Below are 17,566 nucleotides of genomic sequence, written 5' to 3'. Positions count from 1 at the left end.
TCAACAGCACGGTCAAGCAACGCACGATGGCAGCCCCTCCTCGACCGCCGTAAACACCGCCGCTGTGGCCCCTCCCGCATACCATACACGAACGACACGGCGGATCGTTAGCGCCGATGTTCAAAATAAAGCGTGCTAAAATTTGTTGCTGTCTCGAATACTGAGCCGAATATCAAGTATGAAGCCCTCGTGAGGATCGCTGGTGAGCAGCAAATTGCTGGAAGCGAGGTAGCCGTGATACAAGCAAGTTTCTGCTCAAGCCAGCTGCCGCTGGTGCATTTCGGCTCATCTGATCTGCTCGTACTAGCTCTGCGATTATTGCGTTGCCAGAGTTAATAATATGATTCTTTTACTATGCCAGGATAGGATTCACAATAAGGCAGTTTCATAAGTAGACGATTTACAACAGCTTTGATCAGTTCCAAAGCGCCGACCGCCGTGGCTTCAAAGCAAAACAATTTAGGCCTAGCGACGACTAGGGACGGTCACACACGGCGCCGTCGTTCGCCGCGCTCGAGCGCCCCACCCCTGTGGTATTTGTGTAACATACCTCAGCCTGCTCATGGCATCCCATGCTGCAAGCGTTGCAAACTCGTGTACTGTCATTACAGCTAAGGCCGCGCATTTTTTGACGTTCTGCTCAGCAACAAGCCGTTCAAACGATACTGCAGGCAGGACAAGGCTTCAATACGCAGTCGTTGCGCTGTCGGCCGTAATCGAAGACGTCGGGCGGCACAGTAGACAACGCATATTCTATACATCGATCTTTAAACGTGATACAGTGGAACAATGAATAACTTTGTGAAGCAGACCCGCTCGTACATTTTGCGCACTCAGACGCCGACGAGTAGCCTCCGTCAACAGACGCTGCCATAACCTCGGTTAACGACGCAAACCGAAGTCGCCAAGCTCAGTTTGCGATAACCGCGGTTAGTGGTGTAACCATGGTTTAGTCCGCTGTGTAACATGGGCTAACCACGGTTTCGAGTAACCATGGTTACGCTAACCGTGGTTAACCCTGCCCATGAACAGGGGTTGTACGAACTGACGAGCGAGGACGGGTTGACGCGAGTACGCCAGCCAGCGAGCGAGTGCGCGGCAACCGGAAGTTCGTCGAAGTGACGTATTTCTGGGCAGAGCTTTGAACTTACTTGTATTTTTCATTTTTTTTTATGACTCCCTTCGGCGTACGAGTTGAGAGGAAAAATTGGACGAGTCATTTTTAATCGCCCATATCTCTGGTGTTGCAGAAGCTAGATCGAAAATTTTTGCGGGAGAATGATGGGTAGTTCAATATCTATCAGTGTTCTGGCGTTGCTTACCCTTCTTGGTGACCATTTCAGTGGACCTTTAATGTGACGTCATTTTACGTTACATCTTGTTTCCATGTTTTGCTTCCACGTTTTGCAGACATTGTTTCAAAACATAGCTAAGTAAGGCTTTCGCCTTAATAATGTGGTCATGAATAAAACACAAGGAGGGAGGCTTGGAACCTCACAAAACAGATTTAAAAAATACGACTTCGATACACATGTTGTCAGAGCCAGGTATACTAGTGAGGAGCTCGAAACAAAATGGCAATGGCCCACAAAAATATCGAAATAACAGCCAAATTAACATTGTTCGAAAGGTGGCATTTCAGGAACGTGCGCAACACCATCGACCGCAGAAATGCCTTCAAATCATTAGTGCATGCAGTCCCCTAGGCAACAACGGCTGCTGCCATTGCCACACAACCGCTACTGCGAGTTTCGTGCTGCCCAGTCCCATCACTGTTTGCCTTTCTTTCCATTCCCTAATACACTTAACTGCTTCAGTGCCCACTCTTCCTCAACAGCGCACGTTGGCTTCTTTCCACATTCACAGCCATTCTCTACCCGTGCGTGCCGTTGTGCCCAGCCAAAGCCGCCCAGACATTCAGCCGGATGCCAAACTTCTCCGGTGAACGCCTCCTTCACAAAATTCGAATACTGCTCTGCAAGGCACCGGTGCACTGGAGGCGAGCCGTGCAAGGGAAGAGAAGCAAGGTGTTTCAACTTGAGCTGAGCAACGAAACAGCTCGGCGCCGTTGCCGTGGAACCCTTCTTGCTCCGCAGCATATTTGAAGCGAGAGCGCAGCAAGCTCTCCCATTGGCCCTGCGAAAATGCTGCCGTCGAATTGAACCGTTTGAGCATCAACGGAATCTCAGGTTACCAAGACAGGTGCTTCTGCTCGGAGGGAGAGAGGCCGTCACTAGCACCCATCGGGAGCATTTCGCCCTGTGAGAGAGTGGACGCGGCGGAATCTCCCTGGCCGTCGCGGCGCGAGGACTGTCGCGTATGGCTATGTTAGCTTTCGGCCCGAGATCTGACCTCATTGTGTAAATGCCTGTAAATAGTGTATAAAGCTTTTTTTTCATCTCACCAGCACCGACTCGGATCCATCGCTAGCGCCAAGGAAACTGACAGCTCTCGTTCACGAAACGGGTGACGAGTGCCACACAACCAACTCCTGGCACAACCCTTTTGACAGTGGGATACTGTGTGATAACCCCCCACCGGCACAGCATTGGATGGCAGCTGCGGGATTGACCGGCGTCAGGCATCTCGCCATGGCGAGTACCTGAAGTTTCCCTCAAACGCCAGACTTTCTCTGACACACAGGGTAGCTTAGAGAAAGGCTGAGCGTAGCATTGTGTTAACCTTGCATGTTTCAAGCCTACAGGAAGTGTTTTGAAAACTAAGGGATGCTGAGAGGGCAATCAGTGTGAGAAAGGCTTGAGCATCTCTTGCTAGGAGCGAGATAGCGAACGTCTTGTACACTATTCTAAAAAGGCACACAACAAGAGGCCGGTGTAAATGATGGAGAGTTACAAGGTCAAGGAACTTCTCCAAATTTGTGAGGAATTGAGCATCGATTTGGGCTCAACAAAAAGAAAGAAGGCGATCCATGAGATCATGCAAACTAAGGACGTGATGGTTGAGGAAGCCGCAGAGGCCTGGGCTGATATCAGTGAGCACCATAAGCAGGAGGAAGAAAGGAACTCCACGAAAAAGAGGAAAAAAAAAAAAAAGTATGTCGCAAGAGAGAGAGGAGAAGGAACGTAGTGAGAAAGAGGAAGTAACTTCGTGTGCGAGAGGAGGAGAAAGAACATCGCGAGAAAGAGGAAGAGGAGCGTCGCAAGAAAGTCATGCGGGAGCGTGAGGCGCTTAGACAGCACGAGCTTAATTAAAATGAAAGAACTGCAGCTCACCAAAACCTCGCCAGCACCTAGCTTAGCTTCTACGACAGTCCCCTCTAACAGTCGTAAAATCCGTGATCAACTACCGCCTTTTGTCATTGGCGAGGATATGGCTGAATTCCTCGTGAAATTTGAACATGTGTGCAAACGGAATGACATCGAGCCATCCCTCTGGGCACAGAATTTGTTAGCTGTGCTTCCCGGGGAGGCATCTGACGTAATCACGTGTCTGTCGAAAGAGGCTTTCGAAAGCTACAATGATGTCAAGGAAACATTAATGCGGAAGTACAAATTGTCGCCAGGTTCCGGTATGCTCATAAGGGTAAGAAGTCGCATGTTGACTTCGCGTTCCTCCTGAAAGCCGACCTAGTTGAGTGGCTCAAGGGTGAAGAGGTTTACAACGATCGCTATAAGATCATGGAATACATCGCAACAGAGCAATTCTACCGTTGCATCGATGATGATGTCAGGCTCAGGTTGATAAGCCAACAGAGGCTAAGCTAAACAAGGCAGCAGAGTTAGCGTAAGAATATTACACCCGCCGAAGCTTGCACAACAAGGCAGTGCACGTAGAGAAAACTGACAGGAAAGATGGCTTTTCGAGGAAGCCCGACGAACGGAAGCCATTCACGCGTCACGAGTTTTGAAAAAACTCGTCTCACAAAAAAAAAAGCTAAGGGAAGGGCAGAATGAATCTCAGAAGGCTAATGACGTTCCCAAGCAGTGCAACGATGCGACATGTTCTTTTGAAAAACGCAAACCGTTTAAATGCTATTACTTCAAAAAGGAAGGGCAACTCGCAACGAACTTCAAACAGAGTTGTGTTGGCGACAATTCGGGAAACAGATAAAGACCTGCGACTGTTGGAGCCATATATGCAGGAGATTAAGGTAAACGAAAAAAAAATGCAGAGCACTTCGGGACTCGGCAGCAACTATGGATACTTTCCACCAGTCTTTCGTATCCCCGAGTGAGTTTACAGGAGAATGCGCTTTGATACAGCAAGTAGCCGAGGAGCAGAGCATCTGTCTGCCGATTGTGATGGTCACCATTGAAGGAGAATTTGGTAAACTAAACACACACAGAGACTGCTGTGTCTGCCACCCTCCCGGAGAATTTTACCTACCTCTTCTCAAACAGCTCAGCGTAGCTGCTAAAGGATCAGGACAAATCATTCTTTGCAGACTTGGCGTACATGGCCCTCACGTGATCCAAAGCGCGCAATCTGTCGAAGCAACCTGATCTTGCGTCGGTGAGCGAACAGCGCTGCGGCACGCAGGACGAGCAAGGCAACTTGACGGCACGACAGGGAACGCGGAGCGTGAGAGCTGGCGTGAGCAAGCCGTGTTTGAACGTGGCTGGAAATGATGCCTGTGCTGTAGACGCAACGCTCTCCACTTTCTACTCCTCCACTCTCGCTCCTATTTCCACCGGCTGGCAAGCGCTGATTGCAGTTGAGAAGGAAACTCTCATTCTCAAGCAGCAGGAAGACTGCTCCAATTTAATGAAGAGCGTCAAACTTGGTGTGAAGAAAAAGAGAGTTGAATTTTATGAGAAATCTGGCTTATTGTACCGCCACTACACGGATAAGCAGGATCTCAAACATGAGCAACTTTTGATTCCTCAAGAGTATCGCAGTCAGCTACTGGAACTTGCGCACGAAAATGTGTGGGCAGGGCATCTTGGCTTGAAAAAGACCAAGGCTAGAATTGCTCAGGAATTTTATTGACTGTATTGTTAAAGGATGTCGAACAATTTGTGCACTCTGGCGACACCTGCCAGAGAGTGGGCAAATCCACTGACAAAAGAAATGTCTCGATGAAGTTGGTGCCAGTCGTAACATAACCTTTTCGGCGACTGGTAATCGATATTGTAGGTCCTCTGCCAGGATCGACGAATTGTTGCCAGTATGTTCTGACTGCTGTTGCGACCAGGTTCCCAGAGGCGGTACCACTTACAGACTAAATTCTCCCCATGCCGTGGACGCTCTGCTCTCAATTTTCGCACGCGTAGGGTTCTCTTCCGAGATTCAGTGCGACAACAGCAGCGTATTCACCAGCTGCCCAACTTCCACCTTTTTAGATAAATGTGGAATCAAAGTGGTGCACAGTTCGATCCATCACCCACAATCTAACCCAGTGGAGCGAATGCACTCAGCACAAGTGTGATGGGAGGCCTGCATTCCCGTCGCTATGTTCGCCTTGAGAGCTGCTCCCCACGAGAGCACAGGTTTAGCCCAGCAGAACTTGTATATGGTCAAAGCTTGAGAACTCCGCTACGCATGCTGCGAATCTTAGGAAGGCAGTGATGAAGATTCAAATGTAGTCTCATAAGTCCTCAACCTACTTCAGAGGCTTGGGAAAACAAAAGATATTGTAGAAAGCCATATGAAGGTGGCAAAAATCTTGTCAAAAGAGTACTACGACAAGTCAGCAAAAAAATGCACCATCTAAGTAGGTAGCCAAGCGATGTTGCTTCGGCCATCAAATAAAAACAAGCTCGAAGCTGAATGGGAAGGGCCCGCAAAGATTGTACCGAAGCTTTCAGATACTAACAATGAAGTGAAATTGGGAAGACGGTACAACAAAATTTATCACAACAACCTGATGAAACCGTACATTCACCGTCAGGCGACTGTAAACTTGACTTTGAATGCGGACGATGAGGGAGGGGAGGAAATCCTGACGACGGCCGACATGAAACAATGTGGTTTAGAGGAATGTTGGATCAGTTGATGTTGGATGCACGTCTAGGCGCCACCCAAAAGGAAGATTTAAAGGGAATCGTTTCAGAACTTCAAGAGGTGTTTTCAAATTGCACCAGAAAAACAACGGTCATAGAGCACGACATTGAGCTGACATCGCAAGAAAAGATTCATAGTAAATCATATCAATGTTCACCTGTGCAAATGAAAATCGTGGCTGAAGAGATTCAGCGCATGCGCGACTTGGGGGTTATAGTACTGAGAGCGACTACACATCGACCATAATACTAGTCCGGGTTCCAGGAAAGGATCCGAGGCCATGCGTCGATTATCAGCGTCTGAACACGATAACTCGAGATCAGACATATCCAATACCGAACCTGGAAGAAAGGGTGGAGACAGTGTCGAAGGCAAATTACATATCTACGCTAGACCTAGTAAGACTATTGGCAAGTACCCCTTAAAAAACAAGCTAGCAGTTAAGCAGCATTTGTTTCTCAAAAACGCGCCGTATTGTTTCTCCAGTCTGATGGATCAAGTGCTTCCTGGTTTAGGCGATTTCGCGCTACCATACCTCGGCAATGTGGCCATCTTTTCACACTTAGGAGGAACATGTGGAGCACTTGCGAATCGTGTTGAGCAGGTTGAAAGAGGCAGGTCTTACTGCGAAACCCGCTAAATGTCACCTAGGTTGTGGGGAAGTGACATCTGGGCCATGTGGTGCGGCGCGGCCTGTGTAGACCTTCAGATATCAAGGTCGCAGCTATTGTGAACTATCCCCGACCAACCACTAAGACTGAGATAAGGGCATTTTGGGGTTTAGCTGGTTATTACCAACACTATGTGAGAGACTACCCTGACCCCGCCAGCCTACAGACGGACGCGCTCCAGAAATCTGAGCCCGTAAAAATGATGTGGGACTCAAAGAAAGAGAACATGTTTCAAATGCTGAAACAAGCCTTGAGCAACAAGCCGGTTCTAATGGCGCCAGACATTTCCAAGGGCTTTATCATTCAGTGCAACGAGAGTTATCGCGGCATTGGAGCTGCGCTATGCCAAGAAGATGATAATGATCATGAACGACCAATTTTATTCTTGAGCCGCAAACTCAGTTGTAGAGAAGAGGCCTACAGCACCTCTGAAAAAGAGTGTGCCTGCCTTGTGTGGGCCGCTCAGAGGCTTGCTCGCCTGCTATGTCTCCGGTTCTAAGATTATTGAGGAAACGGATCATTGCCCGCTAGCATGGTTAAATAACATGTCGTCTAAAAGCGGCCGTTTGCTGAGGTGGAGCATGACACTCCAGCAGCACAATCTTGTCCACTATAAAAAAAAAAAGGTTAACGCGATCGCTCTGAGTCGGGCATTCTAGGCAGTGCTTCCTGCAGTGACTCCATGTTACTTACCTTCTCTTGCTTCGCAACAAACTGTCATGTTCGCAGGCAGACCGAGAAAAATTAAATGACCTCCTTGCTTCCTCAGTTGTGGTTTACGGTCCAAGTGATTTCAAGGGGACTCCTTTCCATTACTGTTTATTTACTTTCCCTGCTATTTAATAATGTGCAAAATTGCTATTTAAACCTTGTGTACTGCATCCTACACTTATCTCTTGTTGTGGTGGGAGCAAAAAGGGGACACCAATTTAGCTAACTGAATTTGAAATTTTGCCTCTGTCTGGTGTTTGACGGGTAACCGAGGGAACTTGTTGGTCGGTTTTGCAAGCCGTAGAACAGCCTACCACTACCAGTGGCGAGAGGCCAGGGCACTGGAGCAACCCGAGCGAAGTTGGTCAATGTGCCCCACCAACAAGGCTGTCGGCAGAGATCCTGACCTGGAGAGTGGAACCTGAAGCATGGGAGGCTGCCTGGCGCCCGGACACTTGACATGAGTTTCAAGGAACCTGACAAACGAGTGTGCCCAGCATCCGAGCCACGTGCTCATCTTCCCAGCGCATTGTCTGATGGTGCGGGTACTGTTGTGCCCGGCCAAAGCCGCCCAGAAATTCAAACCGGACGCCAAACTTCTTCGGCGAACACCTCCTTTACAAAATCCGGATACTGCTCTGCAAGAAACCGGTGCAATGGTGGCGAGCCGTGCCAAGGGGAGAGAAGCAAGGTGTCTTAACTTCAGCTGAGCAACAAGACAACTCGGCGCCGTTGCCCTCGCGGTGAAACCCTTCTTGCTCCGCAGCATATTTCAAGCGAGAGCGCAGCAAGCTCTCCCAACGGATTGTCGGGTTACCAAGACTGAAGTGCTTCCGTCCGGAGAGAGAGGTCGTCACTAGCGCCCATCGGGAGCAGTTCACCCTGTGAGAGAGCGGACGCGGCAGAATCTCCCCGGCCGTCGCTGCGCGAGGACCATCGCGTATGGCTACGCTAGCTTTCGGCCCCAGAACCAAACTCATTAGGTAAATGGCTGTAAATAGTGTATAAAGCTTTTCTTCATCTCACTAGTGCCGACTCGGATTCATCGCTACCACTAAAGAAGCTGACCAGCCCTCGTTCATGAAACGGGTGACAAGCGCCACGCAACCAACTCCTTGGCACAACCCTGTTGAGGGTGGAATACTGCTTGATAACCCCACCGGCACACAGTGCTAGGCAGCTTCAAGGTCATCAAAAAGTCGGCTTCTCCTAACAGTTCACAAGTCTCATGATGAAGGTTACTGTAGCTGCCTGCAATATAAAAGGCGTTTTGAAACCAATGAAAGTGAGGGAGGGGATACATTGTATTCGTGTAAATATGGTATAATGAACCACTCCCAATGCTAAAAAGTGCAAAAGCAGAACAGGAAAAAATCTCCCTGCTAGCTAGGGATTCCGGTCTCCCTTTTCTTGTCTCGGGAATGGGAACCATGCCATTCAGACATGGCAGTACCTTGTTTCGCTATCACCCCCCCTGCTCGCAGGAGTGCATTCAGTTGCACACTCTGCACCATCAATGAAAATCTTTCAATCAGAGCAACACGTTGCAAAATTTAATGCAAAGGTGCACTTGCACACAACCGGCACAGAATTCCCACCGCACCAACTGGTAGAAGCCCAGGGATAGGCTCCAGGAAAGTTGCCACACATCAAGGAAAGTGGCACATTACCTTGGCTGAAGAGGGCATCGTCATACTGGCCCATGCAGCGGGTCATGTAGCAAGGCCTCCCAAGGAATTCTACTCTCCGTGTCACATCTGGAGGGGAAAATGGTGGACAAAAGAATGGGTATGAAAATTTACAGCAAGATCTGGCAACGCAGTGAGCCAAAAATCATATATGGAGATACTTCAGCTCTGCCTTCAGGGAGTGATCCGACAGTAGCCCTAAGTCCTCTGTAACTATATGCGTGCCTGTTAGCGCCTAATCGTGAGATCACTGCAGGAGAGACCACATGACATACATATGAACCTCTGCTTTTTACCAAGCAGTAGAGTTTAGGAACGGGACGGCCAAAACAGGTTTGCAGCACCTTTTAGAGTAGTTTTTTGGAGCAGCTACGAACCAAAAAATGCACGTTCAGTAGCAGCTACGGAACACAAATGCATTTTCCATCAGCAATACCAGCATTTTGAATTAACTTAACAGCATGCGATCGGTAAGCCATTAAAATCATAAAAGGCCTCCACTACCCACTTTGCAGCGCAACACAGTAAAAGTGTTGCCTCATTACAAATGGCCTCATCATGTGACCAGCATGCAGTTCAAGCATACTGGAAGAAGAAAATGCATGCAAACGAAGAAAATATGTTATACAGCCGAACCTCGATATAACGAAGTCCTTCTTGCAGCTGAAAATTTCATTAAATCACAAAATTATTTACATTGAGGTTCCTATGTTCTAGCTGCCGAAAATCAAGCACTAGGTTAGTGGAACACTGCTAAGTAGATGGGAACTTGTAAACTACAATTCAGGAAATAAGGGAGAAATTCTAGCAATAATAGCACTAACAAGGGATGTTGTTTTGTATATCAGGAGGATAATGGGTGATAACAAACAGACAAAAACGCATCATTTTTCTTCACGTGAGCAAAGAGCAAGCGCATCGCCCATCTCAGCACAGCTACCTTTCTGCAGCAATCTTTTGTTCAGGCCTCAGGTATGTGCGCCGTATTCACACGCCTAATGAACTTGTCTCCCACTTTTGCCGCCCAGAACCTAAAAAAAAAACAGTGTCATTAGGGCGTCCCTCTGTTGCGTAGTGCGCTGTCACAGTCCAGTGTATTTCTTGGCAGGTCGCCAAGATTTCGCAGAGTAAGAACTTCATGGTGTGCTCGAGGTGGGGTAAAGGGGTGGGAAGGGGAGGGAACAAACTTCGCAGAAAGCCAGGGATGGCTTGCTCGGCTGGTCCCGTTGTTCACTGCATTCCTTTTATCCCACTGTGATTGGGGTGGATGCCATCTACTGCTACAAAATCATTGGAACCCAAGTAACAACAAACGCCTTTTGAAGCGAACGATGGTAAAAACGCGCATCATTATTGCCGCTGACCGCATGCTTTCTTTGACTGATGGGTGGAAAGAAGAAAGACCGTTTTTTAAAAAAGAAAAGTCTACTTCTTCCCCTGTATTAAACCCTCCCCTCAAACTGGCGTCGATGTCGGGAAATGCAAAGTGCAGTGTGTCTCGCAAATTTTTAGTTCTCATCCCATTGTCAAGGTCGCTGCAGACGCATGCAATGCACGAGGGCTTCGTTAAATCGAAAGTGCGGTATGAAATTACTTCATTAAATCGGGAAAAAAAAAATATATGTGGTGTTCAATAGGCCAGAGATTGGGAAATGAAAGGCGTTACATCACAAAATTCGTTACATTAAGGTTCGACTGTATATAGACGTTATAAAGGGCGACACCATATCAATACAAAGTAAAGGTCCAGTGAACAACCCTGCTGCATTTGGAATGATATAACTCACCAATGCGCACGCCTGATCGCAGACGTTGATTGGCGGCAGTCAAGGAAACCGAAACTATGCCACTGAGCTGCACTTCGGAAGTGGGGGACTCCGACCATTGCTATGCATGTTATAAAAGCATGCATCAACTGCACCGAGTGGCACTGGTCTATTAAATTCAGAATCACGAGGACTATTATGATAAACGTTGCACGAGTCATACCATAACATGCCTTCAAAGAGCAGGCCCAGCGCTCTAAAAATGTTGCGCTACTTAACCAATTTATACGTTATCATTTGTGCTTTTGTTTCGTAAACTTCGCTTCTCATCAGGGGCAAAAGCATCAGTGCACACTTTCGACTGCGCTTGAAAACCTCGAACATGCGAGGAGAATTTCAGCGGACCCAAGCTGGAACAAGCTCGATTGGACTCAAAAGTGGCCATGTGACAGCCGCATCAGCATCGAGCTCTGTGGACCCAATAGGGATTGAAAATGCCCATGTGGCAGCTAAAAGCCTAGAATCAAGAGCTACGCAGCTTACTAGTAGTCTGCACACAAGTTCCATGTGCAACCACGTGCCTCAATGGCAGGCTGCAAGAAACTAACTTTTAGAGCAAAAACTTTACTTCATGAGCAAAGCTGCGAAAGCCGGACAATTTCTGATGCCCGATTCTGTTGCTCGATTTAACCTTGCGAGCCTAGCATAGACAGCATGTCATAGAGTTAGCCCTAAGTGCGGCTGCTAAGCAACTGGCCACGGAGGTGGTCAGACCTGCAACGCAAAAGGTACTAAAAATCTCTGGCTCCGGACAGGCTGCCATTGGAAACTGACCTTGGCAATGTTAAAGCTAGGACCCCAGCTAGTGAGGGTAGTTTAGCAATACTGTTAGAGGAATTAGAGGGTGTGAAATGGGATGTCAGTGAGGTTAGGAGGCCAAATGAGGCATATACTATACTAAAGGGTGGACATGTATTGTGTTATCGAGGCTTATCAGAGAGATGAGAACTAGGGGTAAGGTTCCTTGTGAATAAAGACATAGCCAGTTATATAGAGGAGTTCTACAGCATTAATGAGAGGATGGCAGGCATCGTAATTAAGATTAATAAGTGGCATAAACTGAAGGTTGTACAGGCCTACGTGCCCACGTGCAGTCATGATGATCAGGCAGTCGAAAGCTTCTACAAAGATGTTGAATTGGCAATGGGGAAAGTAAAGATGCAGTATACTTTACAAATGGCTGACTTCAATGCCAAGGTAGGGAAAAAGCAGGCTGAAGACCGCACAGTGGGCGACTATAGCATTGGTTCTAGGAATAGCTGGGGGAGGAGTTACTAGTTGAGTTTGCAAAAAGCAGTAACTTAAGAATCATGAATATACCTTCTTCAGCAAGCTAAAGAACCGGAAGTGGACATGGAAAAGCCCTAATGGGGAGACTGGGAGACTAAAAATGAAGTTGACTTCATACTGTGTTCTAACCCCAGCATTATGCAGGATGTAGAGGTACAGTGAAACTTCAGTTGAACAAACTTCGAGGGACCCCGGGAAAAACTTTGTTGAAGTGAAAGTTCGCTCAACTGAAATAAGTATGTCGGAGCTTGTTATCTTGCGCTAAAGGAAGAATGATATCAACCCATTTATTTGCAAGTTGATATTCACTACTTAGGTCCTTGTGAAGAATGCAGTAAACTTTTTCTGCACTTGTCCACTTAAGACTGCAGCGGTTGTGAACTGGGCCACTATGTCCAAGCCCTCGTGAACTTTCTCCGGCACAACAGTCTGCTGGGCAGCAAAGGTCTTTAGTTTCTCCAAGCACACCAATGCTTCTTTAGCAGAAATGTTTTCTTCAGTTGGTGCTCCTTCGGTAGATTCTTCTTCCTCCTCCTCTTGTTCCTGAGGTAGTGCGCTTGCTACTATGTCTTCCGTAGTCAGCGTGGCACATGTCTCAACCTGGGAGTCACAGCAGGCATAGTCCTCAAAAGGCAAAGGGCTGTCAGTACCCAGTCTTTCTGACAATTCCTTCCAGCCACCAGGTTCAGTGCTCCCTTCATCGTGTCATTTTCTTCCTCTTCAGGACTGGCATCAACAGCAGCCCAGTTTGCAGCGTTTAAACCTGCTTTCTGCCAGCAGTTCACAATCGTTGTTGGCTTCACAGTCCACCAAGCACCTGTGAGCATTTCAGCTGCCTGTCACACATTAATTGGCTCAGGCTTCTGCATTCTGAGATTTGTCAGAATGCGCTGCACAAGCCGACGCCTGTAGTGCACCTTCACATTTTTGATAATGCCAAGATCAAGAGGCTGCAAGATTGATGTGCAGTTGGGCGGGAGAAACTCAACTCGGATGTTGCTGAGACGAGTGTCGACTAAGTTGGCCGAGCAATTATCCAAAATTAACAAAATCTTGCGATTCTTTTTGGCCATTTCATTGTTCACGCCCACTATCCACTTCGTAAACAGGTCGCGCGACATCCAGGCCTTTGAATTATGGGCGTAATCACAAGGCAGCGATGCAAGCCCTTTAAAGCACCTTGGGCGGGCGTATCGACCGATGATTAAAGGGGTCGTGAAACGTTTTCCGGAAATTTTGCACGGCTTGGTTAAATGTAATCCTTGTCCTGCATCATATAATATACCTCGATTCGTTTCACCACCCGCGTTGATTTAATAGCGAAAAAAACAGAATTTCGGTTTCCTAGCGCGCGTCCTCCTCAACTCAACATATACGTCATAGCGCTAAGCCAATGAGAAGCTCCCGTTTCCGGAGCCTGCTGAGCCAAAGTTGACCGAGCTCGGTGTATTTTAGAGGTTCTTATTGTGCCCTACTCTACGCTCACACAGGGTTTTTTAATATGGCCGACGCCTAGGTTCCTCCGTGGATTCCAGCGTCGCTGCTATAGTTAACTAGAATATAGTCGCTACTGTTTGAACATGGTAACATCGTGGCCTTTGAGCCTTATGCCGACGCAACTTTTCGGGTGCCAGGTCGGCGAAGATGGAGCCTGCGACCGGTACAGTAACACTTGTGTCGAGAGGCTGCGGTAACCGCGGCACAACTCAGCCTCCCAATCCCAGCCGTTTCGGAACTACGGATTGGTATGTATGTCCGAGCCTTGCAGCCTAGCCTACGTTTGACCGTTGCGAGAGTGCGCAATCGCTAACCGAAGCTTTCGAACAGGTGCAGCTGCGGGCGGTGCGTGCCGATGCCTACTGCTCTTGAGAGCATCTGGCGAGATCCCGGCGGCGACTACGTAGTTGAAGCAGCCGTCTGGGTGTTACAGATCATCCGCATTTACTCCAAATGCTTCTTGATCATGAACTGCTCGTCGAGAACACAAGGTAAGAACCCTGAGCGAAAGGCGACATAACTTGAACAAGCGGCCACCTGTTTTTCATTTTCTCGAGCAAGAAATGCTGTGAAGAAATCTATTGCGGAAGGTAGTGTTAATAAAAGAAAGCTTCCCCTTCAACGTTACTTACTTGCGATCATCTACACTGTCTACAGTGTCGATATTGCGCCACGTTAGCGCGAACACAACATCGCTGGTTTTCATATTTTTCTTGTTTTTCATAGAAGGTGCGCATGGGGGGCATGAAGTTTCACCATGCGAATTACTGGTTTGCTTAATTCCATGCACGAGTAAATGAGAAAACACGCATCATTTGATAGTGTGAACTTGCTAAATGGAAAGGGCATGCACATTGATGTGAAGTAACGGCAAAAAAAAAAAAAAAAAAAAACACTGTCCGGTTACATTTGCTTGTTTTATTAGCCAGGTATGACCTTCAGCAAGTGCAGCACTTTAGTACATGAATACGTAAAGAATGCCACAAGAAATGCAGTAAATAAGTACAAAAGCAATCTCATTTCGGAGGACTCTGTGCTAAGTGAAATTGCATGCAATGAAGTAGCCTGTCTCCTGCAGAAGTCATGGGAAAATGCACTAAAAAACGACACAGAAGAGAAAAACACACAGAGCAAGACTGGCTTCTGCAGACGGTCACTAACTAGCCCGACAACTCTTGTTATAGCCTGTCCCCACTTGTTGCCAGAACAATCACCATACCAGCACTCAAAGTTTTATTTGCTAGTTTTTTTTTTTTTTTTTTTACCCACTTGCATTAGGTGAGTGTTGCATAGTGTGAAAATATAATTAAAAAAATTGTCTGACTTCACTGATACCATCATCAACACCTCCACACAGTAAACCTCTCCAAAATGCTTTGACACTGACATCTTACATGCGCTGATATGCAACAACCAAAAAAAAAAAGACATTCTTCCAAAGGCCAGTACACCGAAACTTCCACAGCTTGAGTAAGTGTTGGAAATTTTACAGTTAGCAAATGAAGTTATAGAGCAGTTTTGCGACACTTGTAGAAAGTTTGGTACGTGGCGTGTTGTGGGAAAACAACTGAGAGCCGTTGACAGAAGTGGACTTGTCGTTTATGGCTCTTTCGAATAGAATGACTCTATGCACAGAGCTGCTTAACGCATGTCGCATACTTAACATCTTCGTGCTATGCGGATGATATCAGCGTGGACCCCATTGGCATCGGCCTCAACTCTAGTATAGAGGGTGTAAGACGACTACCAGGTTTTGTCAGTCAAAAGCTGCATTGCCTTCAGGCATTATTTTGCTGCAGTAGCAAATTATGATTGCACTGGAGTTCTAATATTGGGTGGGTCTCATTCTCTCTCAATCACCTGCAGCAGAATTCAAAGTTTGCCATACTGCCAGGGAGAATAAATTGACAGTGAAAGTTACACTGTACAGCCTCTGTTAGACGGGAATTAATTGTACAGATGCATGCATAACCTTCAATTTTGTAAAATACCTAAACCAAATTTTCATTTTGCTATGCTGAAAAGTAAATATTGCTTTTTCTCTTATCAACAGGAGGCACCGCTACACCTGCTACAGCCAGCTTGCGCACTGGCTTTGGGGATGCCTCGGCAGACATCACAGTAAAGTCCTCCCTATTTGTGATGCAAACCAAATAAGGGAAAGGTTTCCATCTGACAGTTACACTGGTTTCCAGTTTACACAAGGTTTGTAGAGTGATCACCTTATTCATTCTGAAACAAGCCAGTAAACATGAGAAGAGAGAACTGCAGGACAGCTGGACTAATAACTGGAATTTTACTAAAGGATAGAGGCAAAAGAAGACTTGCACAGAGATGCACATGTAAAAAAAGCCCCAAAAGACTGTTGACCGACTTCTTAACCACACACGCGTCCTTAGCCTTTGCAGTAAAGTGTGCCTTTGGATCTGTGGCTTCCCTTTTGTAACGAGTGGTCCTTGACCATAAGGAATTTGCTTTTTTTAGATGATTTTTTAGACCCTTTCTGCTTTCCACGCTTTCACTGCTTTGGGGTTTTTCGTGCACGTGCATTTCTGTGCGAATCTTCTTTTGCCTCTTTCCTTCAGTAACATTTCAGTTGTTAGTCAAACTTTGTCTTGTGCTCCCCTCTTCTCACATGTTTTGTCTTCTGGCTGGTTTTAAGATGAATCAGTGCCAACTCTTCCAGTTGTTAGTCTTGTTGATATCACTAGCCTGACTGCACCCACTGCTGGGCAAATGCCTCTCCCATATCCATCCGAATAACCCGATCCTGTGCCAGGTGCATGATTCTCGCAAACTTCCTAATTTCATCTGCTTGCCCGAGTTTCTGCCACCCCTGCTACACTTGCCTTTCCTTGGAATCTACAAGACATATATAGGCTCACCTAGAATGAATTTTGTCTACTCACTCCCCACCTATACCTTTGACGGGTAGAATTTTTCTTTTTATGGAACTGACCGCAAATACATCATAATGGGGGAGGCATCATAATAGATGCCTCTCCCATATCCATTCAAATAACCCGATCCTCTGTCAGCTGCATCCATATGATCCCCGCAGACTTCCTAATCTCATCTGTCTGCCCGAGTTTCTGCCGCCCCCTGCTACGCTTGCCTTCCCTTGGAATCTACAAGACATATATAGGCTCACTTAGAATGAATTTTGCGTACTCAATCTCTGACTATACCTTTGTCAGATGCATTTTTTTTTTATTTAGCACTGACCTCAACACATCATGATTGTGAAGCTGTATATATACACATTTGTATATTTAGGAGAGAGGAAGACAGCGAAGAAGCATGAATAAAAGATGTCTTGCTCTAGGTCAACTGCCTTTAGCCTGAAAATTTTGAATGCACTGATGAACATGCGGCCAACCAATAAATTATTTTGAAAGCAACATGTCTCTCTTTAACACTCATTTGGTAACATTAGTTCAGGCGTTCAGTCGTGTCCGACTGAACGAACGTTTCGACCCCAATGCCTCTAATCATTCGCTTTACCAGGTGTGACTGCTCTCCCATCGAGCGCCAGGTATCCTGAGGGAAACTTCGGAGGGAACCAGCTACTAGATGGTTCATGCCCAAATGTACTACAGAGTGGTGGTCCTTGTGGCATTGGCAAACCTAGATTTTCGAGTTGCCGCATTCACCTTTACATGGCCTCGAAAAATAGTGGCTCATGGGGAGTAGAAAAATCGGAACGGTTTTTTGCAAAAGCTGCTTTGAAAGGTGGCCACTATTTGCAGCATTTTTCAGTCTCATTCAGAAGCAAGCCAACATAATCTGCAATCTGTAGACATGCATACAATAATATGTGCCTTATACTTTGAAATGTACCAGACTTTAACCAGCCATAAAACAGCGTGCTGAAAAGGTATGTATAGTAAAGGTTCCTTCGTTTATGATCATACTCATA

The 17,566-nt window shown here is 46.8% G+C and overlaps 1 long non-coding RNA gene and 2 pseudogenes across 2 annotated transcripts in view; 2 read left to right on the top strand and 1 right to left on the bottom strand.

The window, feature by feature from the left end:
* Positions 1-17,566, bottom strand: part of LOC146200621 (uncharacterized) — a 115,623-nt gene that overhangs the window by 76,681 nt on the left and 21,376 nt on the right. For both annotated transcript variants that reach the window (XR_014705263.1, XR_014705264.1), the window contains exon 3: positions 9,017-9,103. This is a non-coding gene — a long non-coding RNA (uncharacterized LOC146200621). The remainder of the gene's footprint in view (positions 1-9,016; positions 9,104-17,566) is intronic.
* On the top strand, positions 3,114-5,389 carry LOC146200623 (uncharacterized; annotated as a pseudogene).
* On the top strand, positions 5,609-6,210 carry LOC146200622 (uncharacterized; annotated as a pseudogene).

Source organism: Amblyomma maculatum, chromosome 2 (genome assembly GCF_055883805.1).
Source record: "Amblyomma maculatum isolate TAMU_Amacu chromosome 2, ASM5588380v1, whole genome shotgun sequence".
In the NCBI taxonomy this organism is placed as follows: Eukaryota; Metazoa; Arthropoda; class Arachnida; order Ixodida; family Ixodidae; genus Amblyomma; species Amblyomma maculatum.
This window is presented reverse-complemented; position numbering and strand designations above follow the sequence as displayed.